This window comes from Lynx rufus, unplaced genomic scaffold (assembly GCF_022079265.1).
Source record: "Lynx rufus isolate CCGP_SWC_20201006 ecotype Redwood Valley unplaced genomic scaffold, mLynRuf1.p SCAF_9, whole genome shotgun sequence".
Classification (NCBI taxonomy): domain Eukaryota; kingdom Metazoa; phylum Chordata; class Mammalia; order Carnivora; family Felidae; genus Lynx; species Lynx rufus.
In genome coordinates, this window is record NW_025814897.1 from 32,457,373 (window position 1) to 32,474,435 (window position 17,063).

At 38.2% G+C, this 17,063-nt stretch overlaps 1 non-coding gene across 1 annotated transcript; it reads right to left on the reverse strand.

The window, feature by feature from the left end:
• Positions 1–9,884: 9,884 nt before the first annotated feature.
• Positions 9,885–10,048, reverse strand: LOC124506600 (U1 spliceosomal RNA). The gene has a single exon (XR_006960847.1). It is a non-coding gene; the product is annotated as a U1 spliceosomal RNA (small nuclear RNA).
• Between the last annotated feature and the right edge of the window lie 7,015 nt (positions 10,049–17,063).

Sequence of the window (17,063 nt, forward strand, 5' to 3'; positions counted from 1 at the left end):
CAAAAAACCCTCAATTTTGAGACAAGTTCCATCTAAAAAAAAAAACCAAAAAACAAAGAGCTAATGAAATCAAACTGGGCAAAAAGACTTTTGAACTGAGCCAGAAATGGCCATTGCTTTACAAGAATTGCTTTTTAAAATTCAATAGGATGACAGGAATCTGGAACATAAAACTGTTGGTGTGAACTTTCTGAAGACAGAATAGTTAACTGATGTAAAGCCAGTGTCAGAAAGCAAGAATTTCCTGTCCCTTACAAGGTCCTTCTAGCTGGCCTAAGAATCAAATGTACACGAGACTGATTAACATGAAAAAATTAAATGTAATACTGTACATACACACAGAGGTGGAGATTCCAAAGACAGTCAAGCAAAATGATCCAGATCCAAGAAGAAAAGGGTATGGGTGTGAGACAAAAAGGGAAGGAATGCAGTCCTCAAGAAGAATTCAAAAATGTAAATGTTTGGTAAATAAATGTTTGCTGGGCCACTTAGAAACAAGACATATAGAGGACTTTGATCAAAAGGTCCTGCTAGGTTCCTTTCTGCCTACCATACCTAATTCATATCAGAATGTAATTATCTATGATGACAGCTTTTTTCCTGGAGCAGTTTTCTTATCTAAATTCTTTTAAGCAGTTCTAGGGTTGGGGAGGTAAAGAGCTATTCCTGAATCTACTGGGTTTTGATTCCTTTTAACTCAAAACAATTATGCTAAAATGGCCCACCTTGAGGTGACCTACCTTTGACCAGCCAAGAGGCTTGGCTACCAGCCAAGAGGCTATTAAAAGTTTCATGTAAGAGGTTTCCCCTTTCTCCACATCCTTGCCAACATCTTTTTTTTCCTGTGTTAATTTTAACCATTCTGACAAGTATGAGGTGAGGTTCTTCAAAAAGTTAAAAACGGAACTACCCTAGGACCCAACAATTGCACTACTAGGTATTTACCCAAAGGATACAAAAAAACAAAGGGGTATATGCACCCCAATATTTATAGCAGCATTAACAATAGTCAAACTATGGAAAGAGCCCAAATGTCCACTAACTAATGAATGGATAAAGAAGATGTGGTGTGTGTGTGTGTGTGTGTATGTGTATATATATATATATATATATATATATATATAATGCAATATTGCTCAGGCAACAAAAAGACTTAAATCTTGTCATTTGCAATCATGTGGTTGGAGCTAGAGTGTATTATGCTAAGCAAAATAAGTCAGAGACAGACAAATACTGTATGATTTCACTCATATGTACAATTTAAGAAACAAAACAGATGAGCATATGTGAGGGGGGAAAAAGAAAAAAAGAGAGAGAAGGAAACAAACCATAAAAGGCTCTTACAAATATAGAACAAACTGGAGCACCTGGGTGGCTCAGTTGGTTGAGCATCCAACTTTAGCCCAGGTCATGATCTCAAGGTTTGTGATTTCGGGCCCTGTGTCAGGCTCTGTGCTGACAGCTCAGAGCCTGGAGCCTGCTTCGGATTCTGTGCCTCCTCCTCTCTCTCTGCCCCTCCCCTGTTCATGCTCTGCCTCTCTGTCTCTCGAAAATAAATAAATGTTAAAAAAATTTTTTGAAAAAGAAAAAAAACAAATATAGAACAAACTGAGGGTTGCTGGAGTGATGTGGGTGGGGCATGGGCTAGGATGATCAGTATTGAGGGCACTTGTTATGATAAGCACTGGGTGTTGTATGTAAGGGATGAATCAACGAATTCTACTCCTGAAACCAATATTGCATTGTATGTTAACTAGCTGGAATTTAAATAAAAATTTGAAAAAAAAAACAATTAATGTAGAGATTCCTTATGAAAAGTTTCAGCATCCTGAGACTACGGTGAGGTGCAAAAGAAATGATGTCTCTAAAGTGTTCTAAAATTCCTCCACAGAGCAAGACAGCCTCTTTGCACACAAACCCAGTGATAGAATTCAAGTGATGGCATTCCACCCCTTTAGGGTTGTTCATTTGCTTGGAAAAATTAAGACTATCTTCTACCAAAATCTCACTTAAAACTAAAGGGAAGAGAGAAAATATCAGTGCAGGCTTTGACTGGTTTCCTGGAAGGAGATATTCTGTGGATCCATGAAGTCCTGTAACCACTTAGGCTTTTTCCTCTCAGAATTCCTCCCTTCATTCCTTTCCAAAATTGAGACGTAACTGAAAAATAATATTATACTAGTTTCAGGTATACAAACTAATTATTTGATACATGTATATATTATGAAATGATAGCCACAATAGGCCTAGTTAACATCCACCACCACACATAGTTACAATTTTTTTTCTTATAATGATAACTTTATGATATATTATCTTAGCAACTTTCAAATACATAATACAGGGTTGGAGAACTATATTATTAACTATAGTTACCATGCTGTACATTACATCTGACTTGGGCACTTTATGTTCCCATTATGCCTGGCTGCTAGCCAAGTAATATGGTATTCTATCAAGACCTGGGAGGTTACATTGACACAGGCAGGCTGGTGATGGAATCTGCAAGGAACAAGCAGGACGGGCTCAGCCTACTGATGCTGACATAATGTGGCAATTTGGTTCAGAGAAATGCACACAGCATCAGAGACAGATCAGGAAGGAAACTCTCATGCTGCCACTTACCATCTCCCATGTAAGCTTGGACAAGCATTGAACTTTTCTGAGGCCCATTCTTCTTAGCTATTTAAAAATGTCTCTCTCGGGGCGCCTGGGTGGCGCAGTCGGTTAAGCGTCCGACTTCAGCCAGGTCACGATCTCGCGGTCCGGGAGTTCGAGCCCCGCGTCGGGCTCTGGGCTGATGGCTCAGAGCCTGGAGCCTGTTTCTGATTCTGTGTCTCCCTCTCTCTCTGCCCCTCCCCCGTTCATGCTCTGTCTCTCTCTGTCCCAAAAATAAATAAACGTTGAAAAAAAAAATTAAAAATGTCTCTCTCGTGAGATCAATACAAGGATTAAATATGAATATGTACAAGAAGCACTTGACCTTAGAGGATCTGACAACTGAGCATCTTTATCAGGAATTGAATGATGCAATTTTCAGACATCTTCTACTTGCTGTCCACCCCAGACACAAATCTGAATTTTGAAATGCCATTTGTACCTGTAAAATAATCCCAGAACAAACCTTAGGATGTACATTTGGACCAAAAAATAGCAGGCTGAAACATGAGCTGACTTTCTCCGGAGAGTTGGGGGAGGGGAGTGGTCCAGAGCCACATCAAGGCACACACGCTCCAATCTTGTCTGTAGCCTTGGGTAATCTGGATCCTAAGTTTCACCTTTAAATTTCACACACAGGTTGAAAGCTACTCTCTCTGATGGGGATACAGCTTCATCCTGGGTTTTCTTTTCTGAAACTCCTAAGGTTCTGATTTGATGGTAGGGCCTTAATCATTGGTGTCCCCAATCTTATACCTATTCCTCCAAGTCAGTTGGGTTACCACCCCACAGACTAGAAGGACTCTATTTGCTGAGTCTTAACCACACTGGCACTCTGAAACCTTACTGGATTAAAAGCCCCATCTTAAAACTTCTGTGTGAGCCCTTGTGCTTAGGGCTTATGACTCTTGGAGCTTCAGTGCCCTACCACAGATATGGTGCTGAGAACATCAAGTCCAACATTTACATATTGTATAATGAATATACACTGAGTGCCTAATATGTACTAGGCACTAGATAATGAAGACAACAAGAAAACCTCTGCTTCCTCATGGAACTTGCACTCAGGAAAGGGAAAGCAGACTACAAATGAAATAAATAAGTGAAGCATATAGTGTGTTAAAAGGTGATATATGCTATGAAGAAAAATAAAGAAGAGATGAGGGAGTTGCAATTTTAAATACAGTATCCAGAAAAGGTCTCAAGACAAAAGACCTAAAGGAGGCGAGGGAGAGATCTAAGTGGATATGGCATTTGTTCTTGACATACTTTCAGAAACTGAACTGGATCAATCATTCTTCTGTTCACACTCTTTTTGATCACAGTCTGCATGCCCTCCCCATTCCCTCATTCATGTAAGTTTCTAGCCAAATTTTTCTCCCCCTTCTTTCCTCCCATATTTACCCCATAATTTCCTCAACACAGACTATTTTTCCCCTAACATTTCATGAAACTGGCACAAGCCTCAGCATTTTATAAATTCCTACTAGAAGCTTGTGACAGATACCAAATTGCCTGGTGGTTAGCTGGAAGATATGTCTCCCTCCCTAATGATTTCTATCAAGAAATAACAATAAAAACAGCATAATGCTTGCCTCAAGAATTATCGGCCAAGAGAATAATTTTTAAAAAACTTAAAAATTTCATCTATGTTCTTATTGAAATTGACTGACTAGTGCCAGTATTCTGGGCAAACGAAATGTGCTCTGTGATCTGAAGCAAGCCAGAGCCTCTATGAACCATATTCCCAAATTACTTTCTAGCCCCATTCTGTGGCAGAAAAGGGGCAATATGTACAGTTATTCAGTTGGTTGGTGGGGCTCTGAGGAATAGCTTGTGTTCCACCTCCTGGAGCAAATTGCCAGGCTACCAGTAAGACTATGACACAGACTGGTCCATAGATTGTATGCAGTCACTGGTAAGCACTAATAAACCTGCTCATAACCATGACATTTGAGATGAAGTCCTGAAGAGTGAATGCAGTTATGATCTTGACTTGTACAAGGGCCATACATGAGTTTTTCCATTATATTCTCTTCCTCAGCAATGAGAGGGGCTGTGCTGTGATATATAGGTTTTTTCCCCACATATAACATGAAACACAGCAAAAACTATAAAGGTTTTGGGGCTCCTGGGTGACTCAGCTGGTTAAGCGTTAAACTTCCACTCAGGTCATGATCTCACCATTTGTGGGTTTGAGCCCCATGTGGGGCTCTCTGTGACAGCTTGGAGCCTGGAGCCTGCTCTGGATTCTGTGTCTTCTCTCTGCCCCTCACCCACTCACACTCTGTCTGCCTGTCTCTCTCAAAAATAAAAGTAGACATTAAAATTTTTAAAAAATAATTGTAAAGGTTTTTAAATGAAAATATCTTTATTTTAATTTTCTTTTTTTCTCAGTTTGTGTTTTATTGATGCTGATACTCAGGCCTTGGTTGTGTACTCAATCCTTATTACTTGTAGAAGATTCAGTAATAGTAATCAGCAATAGTTGTCACCTATTAAACATACACAGATGCCAGATTTTGAGTTAGGTTTCTATCTTCACTATCTCATGTAATCTTCATTACATCTCTATGAAGTATATATTATTTTATCATAGAGGAGAACATTCAAGCTTAGATCAAATAATTTGCTCAAGGCCATAGAGCTAATTTGTGTAAGAATTAGGAATTAAATATGTTTGAAAACCTCAGTGAAGTGGAAGGAGTGAAGGTGTTGGAATCAAAATGTCTTTAAATCACTTAGCTGTGGTTGCTTTTGTGGACGGAGTGTGGTTTATACATGTTTGGAGGTATTGCATAGGGCATATAGTAGTGTTGCACAAATGGAAGGATACCTTATTGGCTCCCCCGTCAGTTCCCACCCCATACACTATCACAGTCCCTCAAAAATGCTAGTTCCTCAGGAGAGTCATGACAACAGAGGTCTGCAGAGCCCAGGTTTTGAACTGCCATGTCCAAAGTTAACAAATAATTAACTGGCAAAATTATTATTTTGCTTTGTTCCAAAAGTCCCATTTGTTCAGGTCAGACTCTCAATTTTGCTGCTGGTGTAATCTGAATTCCTTTACATTCCCTCAACACATGGGTTAAAAAAAAACCCAGTTCCTTAGTAAGAAGAACTTGGAGGCTAAGCTCTACAACTAATCAACAGTATACACAGAAGGTTCTGAAAAGTGTATAGAGTAGGTTTTATTTACTTCCTCTTGAAGAGCATTTTAACTTGATTCTTTCTAAAGATGACTAAAAGGTTTGTCAAGAATCACTCTTTTTTCATACGTTTGGATTCCATCAGGCTATTAAATTTGAATTTCTGATTCCAGAGTAAGGGAAAAAAAGATGAGTAGTCCTCTTAGATAATATTTGTTTAATGTGTACTAGTTTTCAGTGGGTGTGTGTGTCATGTGATCTCTTCACACATTTTCTGGTTTTAATCTTCACAGAAGTCCCTATATAGAGGTTTTGAGAAAAGAAATAATCATCATTCTTGTTTGAAACTAGAATTCTAATACCAGGTTTTTTAAAATGCCAAGGCTAGTACTTTATGCATGCAAGCATATAATGGTCAAAAGAAGAGACTATCTCCAAGAGTAAAAGTGTTGAAGTAATCACCAAACTCAGGTCAAGTTGCTCCTATCAGCAGTGAAGTTAGGTAAAGAACAAATTAGCTTTCAATTTGCCAGGCAAGGATGGCAGCAAAAAAACAGCTTGATTTTCTCTTTTGGTCAGCCACTAGAGGGTGCCATTGCCCCTCTCTGTATTTGTGGTAATGCACTCAGGATATCCACCCAGCTTGCCTAAAGGAAGAGGTTCAGAGGCGAGGTCTCCAAACTTTTCAGGACATAAATCCTCTGCATCTGTTTCCCATGAAATTCAGGAGATGATAAAGACAATTTTCCTTTAAGCAAATAGGAATCTGAGCTTTATTTGGATACAAATAACTTTGAAACTATCTTTGAAGGATTTTTTTAAAACTCACTAGCAAATATAAAAAATGAATAAGTAAAACCCCGGAGGGAAAATAGTTCATGTTATCTTTCTTGGTATAGCTTTAATTTACTTTTTGAAACAGGAAGAATCAGTCTGTGAATAATCAGCTTTGCCCAGTTCTATCAGGAGAGTCAGAGAGTTTGAACTTTGATATAGAATATCATACCTCTAAAGTCATTCCCCAAGCACCACCACCACCAATTCTATATTCTCATTCAGCCACTTTACTGGACATGGGAATAGAACAGTGTCTTCTGTTTACAGAGACATAGAATACAGAGTCTTCTGTTTACATTGAGCACTTAATAACTGCCGGTTGAATATATGCAGTAATGAATGAATGATTGAAATCTCTACTTAAGTAATCCCAAACAGTAACAAGGTGATTATCGCCTTTCCCAGCTGCCCCTCCTGCCATGGTCTTGAGCTGTCCCACTTATATGGATCAGTAATGATAATGTTGAAGATCAAGCATAGATTATGTTTAGGTTTGTCCTTTTCCAGCCAATTGTTATAGACACAGCCTTACACTCATGCTTCATAAATACCTGGTGAATTGAGCAAGTAGGAGCTGGCTCTAATTAGGAGTAATAGAGGAAACTGAGCCATGGAAAATAGAGTATAGTTTTTAAGGGAGAGATTAATGATAAAATCTGCTTGTGTGTGTAATCATCTCCCATCAGCAACAGTGGCTTTCCACAACCTTAATTAATTTAGAAAAAGAAAGTTAGGCCTAGAGGCCTTGAAGGGTCAAGGAAGAGCACAGGTTTTCCACATCTAGGTTGACTGTTGAAAAAAGAAAGAACAGCTTGTACTATTCTGGGTAGTATGAGCACTATAATTTGTGACTGCTCTATAGGTCATGTATCTATTTTTCTGTTTGACAAGGACAAAGAGCAGCTGGTGCCTGGTACAAACCTAGACTGGCTTGTTCAGGCTGTGAACTATGGAGATAGACTTGGCTTTTAATCTAAGCTATAAAAGAGGTAGGGTGTGTGGTTACTGCTTGCATGTCTGCACAAACTTAACTGGAGCTAACAGGTTTCTGGCTGCAGGTGGGAAAATGAAGCTTAATGATTCTAAGAACTCTGTCCTTAATTTCCTGAGTATGAAAAGAAAGTAGATTTTACACCTTTTTCTTTTCTGTCTCCATTCCCACTATGACCACCTTCAATTCAATTAAATCTAACAAACATCAATGATTTCTTATCAAATACTTGGCTCTGTGCTAGGCACTGAGGAAGTGAGGTAAAAATGGCATGCTACCTGTGCATCCAGGATTAGTTTAATACTGAAGGCAGGCAAGTAATCAAATAGAGTGTTAATGGTGATAATACATCTGTGCACAAAAATTACAAGATGCAATACAGATAAGGAAATTTACTCCATTGCTATAGAATAAGAATTGTAGAAAACTTCTCAGTTAATGGAAATAAGAACACTGTACTAAATAATGCAATGGCTTTCCACACGTAATCCCAATCTCCCCCTCCTGGTAAATCAATTAGAAAAGAGCTGATAGGTAAAAGAACCATCTCATCTACTTAGTATGTATTCCTTCCAGGATCTCCCCAATCCTCTCCCACTCCATGCCAAGGGATAAGCCTCCTAGTTCTGACTGTCTACCTTGCAGCCATTCTACTAATACTCCTAGGAGGTTACCATTAGTGTCTGTGTGCCCATTTTAATTTTATTTCATTATTTTTTCCTATAAAACTCTCTGTGATTTTCATTTTATTTTCTTTTGGACACACACACACAAAAGATCTTGGAAAATGTATTTAGCTAGAGTGTTCTTGTCTTTTGTAGGCCAGAAGTACCAATGTTTCCCTTAGGATAAAGGCATTGTCAAAGACCCATGTAGTTATGCCACAGGTTGATGCATGTAATTGAATTGGAAACTTAGGTAGTCCAATACACAGGGTTTTCTGCCTACTTTTAGTTGTTCTTTACATGCTCATTAATTCCGTTCTCACTTTTCCCTAGTCCCTTCTTCATGACACCTTCCACAAACCCTCATTTCACAGGCCCTTTCCCTGCCTGCCTGTTATACCTTAACAAATAGGCATCCTCATATAAACTGTCAGGTGAAAATAGTATACCAATTTTTTAAGGAGTTTGATGTTCTTTATTCAAGGGAACATAATCCATGGATTTGGGGCAGTACAGTGCCTTAGAAACAGTGGAAAACACTTTCCAAGGAATTTAGGCAAGAGCAAGTTCTATAGAGCATTAAAAGAAGACACTTGGAAATATGGCATGATTGGGCATAATTAGCTAGGGGATCAGGGATTTCCTATTAAAGCTAGGAGGTCCTATTTTCTAGGATAAGGTGAGTTTTCTAAAGCTGAGTTGGAGGATTGAGATTGTTGTATGTTAGGTTTCCTTGACTGTGAGGTGTTTCTCCTGAGGTCAGGCTGACTTAGGTTTAGATTTGTGATATGGGCCAGACCATTGGGGCAGCCTTCCATCTGTGGGTCCTGATATATAAACACTTTATCAACACTGTGACACTTCTGCAGACAAAAAAAAATGGGCTAAAGGAGAAAGAGGAAAGTTATAATGCTCTATTGCTATAGGATTAGCACTATAATTTGCTTTCGGGCATAGATGCAGAATAAGTGATGTGGGGATGGCAAAGCAAGTCTGTGTGTCTGGAAAATCTCATACTCATGGACTAAATCAATGCCTTCAGATCCTAGTGAAAAGAAGTGAGTAATAAATACATAAGTGTAAAAAATATACTGAAATACATCTTCCATGTTATATGATGAAAATTTATGAAGGTTTTAAAGGAAATTGCATATAACAACTGAGTACTCCACCGTGTGGCAGCAATTTCTTTTACATTATCACAATCCTCTGACGCCAGTCTCCCTGAGTTAACCATGAGGTATTTGAAAATGGAATTATGTACAAATGTCACACTGGGCCTCAAGACTAAGAAAGCCAAAAACTGATCCTATAAGGGTACTCCTCTCAAATCCTCAATTCTAGGATTTGTGATGAGTATCAGCCAAGCACTTAATTCTTTTCCATTTGATTTAGGTTGTCTTCCTTACTTGGGTCTGTCATGATCATCTATGTGGAAATGAGCCCCTAACTCCAGAGAGGAACTGGCAAAGATGTTCACTCTAAAGTAAACTAGGTTATGTTTAGACCACAGCACAACCAGGAAGCTTCTGAATGTATATGCATCCTGGAGGGGTTTGCTAAATTTCAGATTTTTTTTTTAACGAAGGGAAAGTGTGAACACAGTCCTACACTACCACAAATTATGCAGTCCAGTTTCCCACATTTGGGGAAATTGCAGGGGTCAGCACATCCAGAGTGCAATAGATAAGCCTTGCCCTAGGAAAACCACCCTTGTGATTATGGTATCTCCCCTGCCAGGTAAGTATTGCTAAGTGTCAAATTTCAATGTGCAATAGGTTTGAAAACAAAACACACTTAGGAAGCCTTCAAACAGAAGGGCAGTCTGGACTCGTGGTTGTTATTATGTGTCATATAAACAGGGACAGTTTATTTAGCAAAAACTTGGAAGTATTATGGTTGCCAGAGGAGATAGGAACATAATCCATTATCCTTCAGTGCTAAATGAATTCAAACTGTGACTTGTTTTCCTCAGCCACCATGAGCTTTGTTTTCTGATGGGATTCAGCTGAATCTGGATTGGAAAAAGGAACTAAAATAATTAACTGTACACCTCACAGTCTGGATCTGGCAACTTTTAAAGTCGAAGGCAGGACCTAGAGTTAAACATTATCATGTTGCCAGAGAAGAACAGAGCACTTTAAATTGTTCCCAGTTTTCATGTCTCTGGCTGCAGGAAGTGGCATGGAGAGGAACAAAATGGATCAGCCTTATTTCAGTTGAGACTCCTTATTCAACAGGATACAGCATCCTACATCCTTTTCACTCATCTTTGAATTTTGCGCATGCCAGTCCTCAAGGCATTCCTTGTGGAAAGTTACCCCTGTAAAACCCAGGATGGACTCCACAGATTTTGTGGTAAATCATTTGGGGAAATGTTATATACTTTATCTCCTTCTTGAAGATTCATAATGCTCCTAGTCATCTTATAGACTCTGAGAAGTTCTTAAGTCAAAAAAAAAAATTTTTTTTTGTATTCCTTTACAAATACTCTTTTAGTCCAGCATTTTTGAAATTTATATAACCATTGTTAAAAGACAAACTGAGGGCTAAATGTGTAAGGGCCACTAAGGAATCTACTGCTGAAATCATTGTTACACTATATGCTAACAAATTTGGATGTAAATTTTAAAAAATAAAAAATGAAATTAAAAAAAAAGATAAACTGAGACCTAAAAACTCCACCAAAAAACTATTAGAAGTAATAAAGGAATTCAGTAAAGTTGCAAAAATTAAAGCCCAGAAATCAGTTGGGTTTCTATATGCTAATTAATACCCCCAAATCAGTTGTGTTTCTATACACTAATAATGAAGTAGCAGAAAGAGAAATTAATAAAAAAAATCCATTTACAATTGCAACAAAAAATAATAAAATACCTACAAATAAACCTAATAAAAAGATAAAAGACTTGTGATCAGAAAACTATACAACATTGATGAAGGAAACTGAAAATGACATAAACAAATGGAAAGATATTCCTTGCTCCTGCATTGGAAGTATCAAAATTGTTAAAATGTCTGTACTACCCAAAGCATCCCTATCCAAATACACATAACATTTTTCACAGAACTAGAACAAATAGTACTAAAATTTGTATGAAACCCCAACAGACCCTGAGTAGCCAAAGCAATCTTAAGAAAGAACAAAGCTGGAGGTACACAATCCCAGATTTCAAGGTATACTACAAAGCTCTAGTAATCAAAACAGTATGGTACTGGCACAAAACCAGACATAGATAAATGGAACAGAAAAGAAAGCCCAGAAATAAGCCCACACTTTTATGGTCAATTAATCTATGACAAAAAGGCAAGAATATACAATGGGGAGAAGTAAATTTCTTCAACAAATGTTTTTGGAAAAATTGGTCAGCTACCTGAAAAAGAATGAAACTGGACCACTTACACCATACACAAAAATAAACGGAAAATAGATTAGAGACCTAAATGTGACACCTGAAACCATAAAATTACTAGAAGAGAACACAAGCAGTAGTTTCTTGACATCAACCATAGCAACATTTTTCTACATATGTTTCCTAAGGCAAGGAAAACAAAAGCAAAATTAAACTACTGGGTGTGGAGTTATTTTTTAGAAAGTGCATTGTAAGCCCTGGGGAAGTGAATGGGGTAATTGCTGAAATGTCAGTGATGTTCTGGTCTCAAGAACGCAAGTGCTCTATGAAATTCAGAGGCCCATGATCTCCCAGGATCCTGGGAATGACCCACTGTAATTGTCTAGCAGTCCTTGAGACTATACATCTTCCCGGCATGCTTTCATGTAAACACCAGATGTATGTTTGATCTATGTCTGGAGGCTCCTTGTGTTTTCCTCCCATGCTTTGACATTCTTTGATCTTTACAACAGGTGAACATGAAGTAAAGATTACGTGAAGTTTGCTGCTGCTGCTGTTTTGCTAGCAGAGGACAGCCCTGCATGTCTGCTCAGTTTCAGTGTCTGAGAACTTTTTCTTCAGTGCCTGGCTACAAGTGGCACCCCAGCAGGTACCAGCAGACAACTGGATCTCTGCTGTGAACCTCATCTCTCAAACCAAAAAACAGGAATAGGACATCTGCTGTTCAGGTAGGAACTATCAGCACTGAAAGCCCATGACATTCATTCAGGTAGGAACTACCTGCACTTAATGCCCACCATGAGATGAAAAATTTATCCCTAATCTTTTCTGTTCCAATCAGGCATGCAGAAACCCCTCGTTGTCTTGTTTCTTTTAATTTTGTTTTCATGTTCTCTTGTCATGGGGATTAGCTATTTAAACAGGAGAATATACATAAGGAGCAACTCCATATGCTTTTGCACTCATCAGGATGTAAAGTCTCAGACAAAGATCTGACCCAATTGCTCTCTATAATTTATCAGCAATGCCCATAGTACCCTGCTGAGGGGTCCCTTGAAATGGCCAATTGGGAGTGCATAGTGTACTGCTTAAAAATGCTCTTGGCCCAATAAAAATCTCTCATTTACACACCTGGAATGCCACATTGCTATTCATATTTTACAAGAAAAACCTGATTGAAATAGCTGGCAGGACTTGGGGGAAAAGAATAAAAAAATAAAAAAGTTATGCCTCTGCTCATCTCTCTGAGCTAACAGGCTTTAAGACAGTGAGACCTCTTTTTCTGTCCCCTGAGCTTTTATTCATCTCCAGCCTTGTTGGTGGCACCTCACTTCTTCTGCCTTTCTTTCCCTCCTCCTACTTCTACACCCCCTGGGATGCAACCTACATGACTGACTTCTATACCTTTTAGGTGCCTCTGGCACCATCACTGTCAAGGAGCAAGGAGCACACCCTTGGACTTAAACCACCCACTTCAAATTTCCTCACCAATATCCCAAATAAAAATTGACAATGGTAAACATATTGCTTGACTTTTAAATGGACTCAAATGGAACATACTTGTTATTTAAAATACTTTAAGTTTATTGATTTAATTAAGATAGGCCCGTCTTTAAAATTATCAACATAAAATATAAAAATTCTTCTACCTAAGTTTACTAAAAGTCAAATAAGCTCATGTTATCTTTGTTGCAATTTGTTAACAAAATGACAACTTAAAATGATGGCTAATTATCCTCAAAGATTTTCATGGGTAATTGTTAAGATAGCTTTCAAGGCCCTTGGTAACCTAAAACTTTACGGTTTTATTTGGAAGATAAACTGGATTAAATTCATTGCACATTTAGGCCTTTTCCAAATTGGATGAAATTCTAAAGCATTACTCACTAAACATAGGTTTGTGCTTTTGGCTTCTTATGATAAAAGAACTAAGAATATTTAAATCTGTTAAAAAACTTGTTTCATGCTTAATTGATTCATAAATTTGCCATCTAAAAAATCCTACTATAACAGATAGTTCACAGTTGGTTGCTACTTAGTTTTCACTGGAGACTAAGGTTTCTAAGAGTTAAAATTCTGCTAAACATAATTAATACTGATGAAAATAAGAAAAGTTACTGTTTGCAGAAAAGTAGGAGATATGTAAAAAAGATATAAGGAATGGGAATGCATTTTTTGCTAAAGGTTAAAAAGAAAGTAATTTTGCCCAAAATGAGACTGATTGTTTGAAAAAAATATGGCTTGGGACAAAATCTAAATACAAAGAAAAGTTGTAGAAGGTTCGTAAAAAAATCTTTGGGGAAAAATTTATATATGGTTAGGACAGACTAAGGTTGAAATAAATGGATTTTAAAAATACACTGATACAATATTAAAATTCTGCTTTTTCTCTCCATTCAAAAAGTTTTTTTGGATTGTGGATCTGCTCTTAAAAAAATGTAAACAAAGTTCATTTCTCTTTTGTCTGCCAAAAAATTCCCAGGAGGAGCCAAGATGGTGGAACAGCATGGAAGCTTTTTGTGTGTCTCGTGTCCATGAAATACAGCCAGACCAACACTAAACCATCCTACACACCTAGAAAACTGGAGGATTAACACAACAATCTGCACAACCTGAACCACAGAATTCAGCAGGTATGTGGCACAGAGAGGTGAACTTCGGGAGCAAGAAGCTGCAAAAGGTAGGGAACTGCTTTTTTTTTTTTTTAATTTTTTTTTTCAACGTTTATTTATTTTTGGGACAGAGAGAGACAGAGCATGAACAGGGGAGGGGCAGAGAGAGAGGGAGACACAGAATCGGAAACAGGCTCCAGGCTCTGAGCCATCAGTCCAGAGCCTGACGCGGGGCTCGAACTCACGGACCACAAGATCGTGACCTGGCTGAAGTCGGACGCTTAACCGACTGTGCCACCCAGGCGCCCCGGGAACTGCTTTTGAAGGAGGAGAGAGGATGGAGACTGGGGAAGGGGGGAGAATATGGGAAAATCACCCCTCCCCAAAAGCAGCTGGAAAGAAAGTGGAAAATTGGAAAGAGCCACAAGGACTAAACTAAAAAGAGATAAAGGAGAAAGGAGAGGGTTTAAATTCCATAAAGACTATAAACAAGGGGAGTGCAAAGGCTGCAACCCCGCAGCTTGTTACCTGGCAGTGCTCTGGTGGGAAGGGTGAATCCCCAGGAGCAGAGTGGGGTCCAGGAGGTTCTCAGGCCACAAGGAGAAAAGCAGTTCCACTGCTGGAAGGACATTTGGTAGAGACTGTTGAAGCTACCTGGTCCCAGCAGACCCCGGAAAGCAGCCACATTCACTGGTGCTGGGGCAAGGTCATTAAGGGTGAAGCCAGGTGCCAGATGTGTGTTGTGATTTTCCATAATCCCTGAGATGTTGCTGCTACACTGTCTCACGAATATTTTCTGGGATGGGCTGGCACCTGGCTGCAGTCTTGGGGCACCGGCAACAACAGGGTCCAGCAGGCGTACCTGCGTGCAGCTGATATTTGGCCATTGCCCATTCAGCCATTGCTGGGTGAGACCCTCCCGCCGAGGGGCAGAAAGCATCAAAGCCACAGTCCTTCAGAAGTAAGGGGCTGGGGAAAACAGCCACATCTGAGATAAAACTTGGGAGAGAGGTACTGCCTGAGGCCTGGTCACAGACAGTGAAGAAGCGGGGAGTGGATGAGAGCTGAAGACAGAGGATGGGTGCATGATTGCTGATCTGAGAGAAGAGACTGGGTGGCCGGGTGGTGTCATTTTCACTGCTCCTGCGCATGTGCATACACACCTACGAACCCCACAACAATCCACCCCAGTAGGCTAGCAGCACCATCTAGTGGAGAGCAGAGCTGTTACACTGAGCCCCACCCAACTGGGCCAACTTCGCTCTTCGGGATCACAAGTCTCACTGCCGGCTTGGTTTATGGACTATAGAGAGCTACATAGACCGACTTCTAGGGGAAAACGAAACAATTTCAGTCCTACTTCAATCTGTTGGCAGGTTCATCTGTTCAATTTTCTTTCTTTTTTTTCTTTTTCCTTTTTCTCTATTACAATTCTTTTCTTGTTCTTAAATATAGAAAGAGAAAAAATTCATTTTTATTTTCAATTTTTATTAAAAATATATTTCTTAATTTTTATTACTACATTTTTTACTTTTCTGTAAATTTTTTCAAATTCTACTTCCGTCATTTTATTTTGGTCTACTTCAGTGTACTCACCTTTTCAAATTTTCAAACAATTTCCTTTTTTTCTTTCTTTTTCTTTTTCTCTTGTTTCTTTTGTTTTTCTTGAATGCAGAAAGAGAAAAAACTTCTTTTTTACTTTCAATTTCTATTAAAATAGTTTTATTTCATTTTTATTACTATATTTTTTTACTGTTATGTAAATGTTTTTCAAATTCTATTCTACTTCCATCATTTTACTTTAGTCTACTACAGTGTATTCACTTTCTCAAATTTTCAAAGGATTTTTTTTTCTTTTTCAATCTTTTTTCTCTTTTTTGTTTCTTTTCTTTTTTCTTAAATACAGAAAAAGAAAAAAATGAAAAAATTCATATTTATTTTTAATTTCTATTAAAATATTTTTCTTTAATTTTTTTTCTACTATATTATTTTTGTGTATATTTTTTCAAATTCTATTTTACCACCATCATCTCATTTTTGTCCACTTCAGTATATTCATTTTTTCAAATTCTCAAATGATTTCTTTTTTTCTCTCCCCCCCTTTTTTTCTCTAATCTGTCAAACCACATTCAACACCCAGACCAAAACTCACCTACAATCTAGCATCATCTATTCAATTTGTGTGTGTGTTTTTAATTTTTAATTTTAATATTTTATTAATTGTAATTTTTTTAATTTCAATTTTTCTACCTCATTAATTCCTTTTCTCCCTTCAAAATGACAAAACTAAGGAATTCACCCCAAAAGAAAGAGTACAAAGAAACGACAGCCAGGGACTTAACCAACACAGATATAAGCAAGATGTCTGAATCAGAATTTAGAATCACGATAATAAGAATACTAGCTGGAGTTGAAAATAGATTAGAATGCCTTTCTGCAGAGGTAAGAGAAGTAAAAATAGCCAGAATGAAGTTAAAAATGCTATAACTGAGCTGCAATCACAGGTGGATGCAGCGGCAGCAAGGATGGACGAAGCAGTGATATAGAGGAGAAAATTATAGAGAATAATGAAGCAGAAAAAAAGAGGGAGATTAAGGCAAAAGAGCATGATTTAAGAATTAGAGAAATCAGTGACTCATTAAAAAGGAACAACATCAGAATCATAGGGGTCTCTGAAGAGGAAGAGAGAGAAATAGGAGTAGAAGAGTTATGTGAGCAAATCAAAGCAGAAAACTTTCCTAACCTGCGGAAAGACACAGACATTAAAATCCAGGAAGATTAGATTCAACAAAAACTGA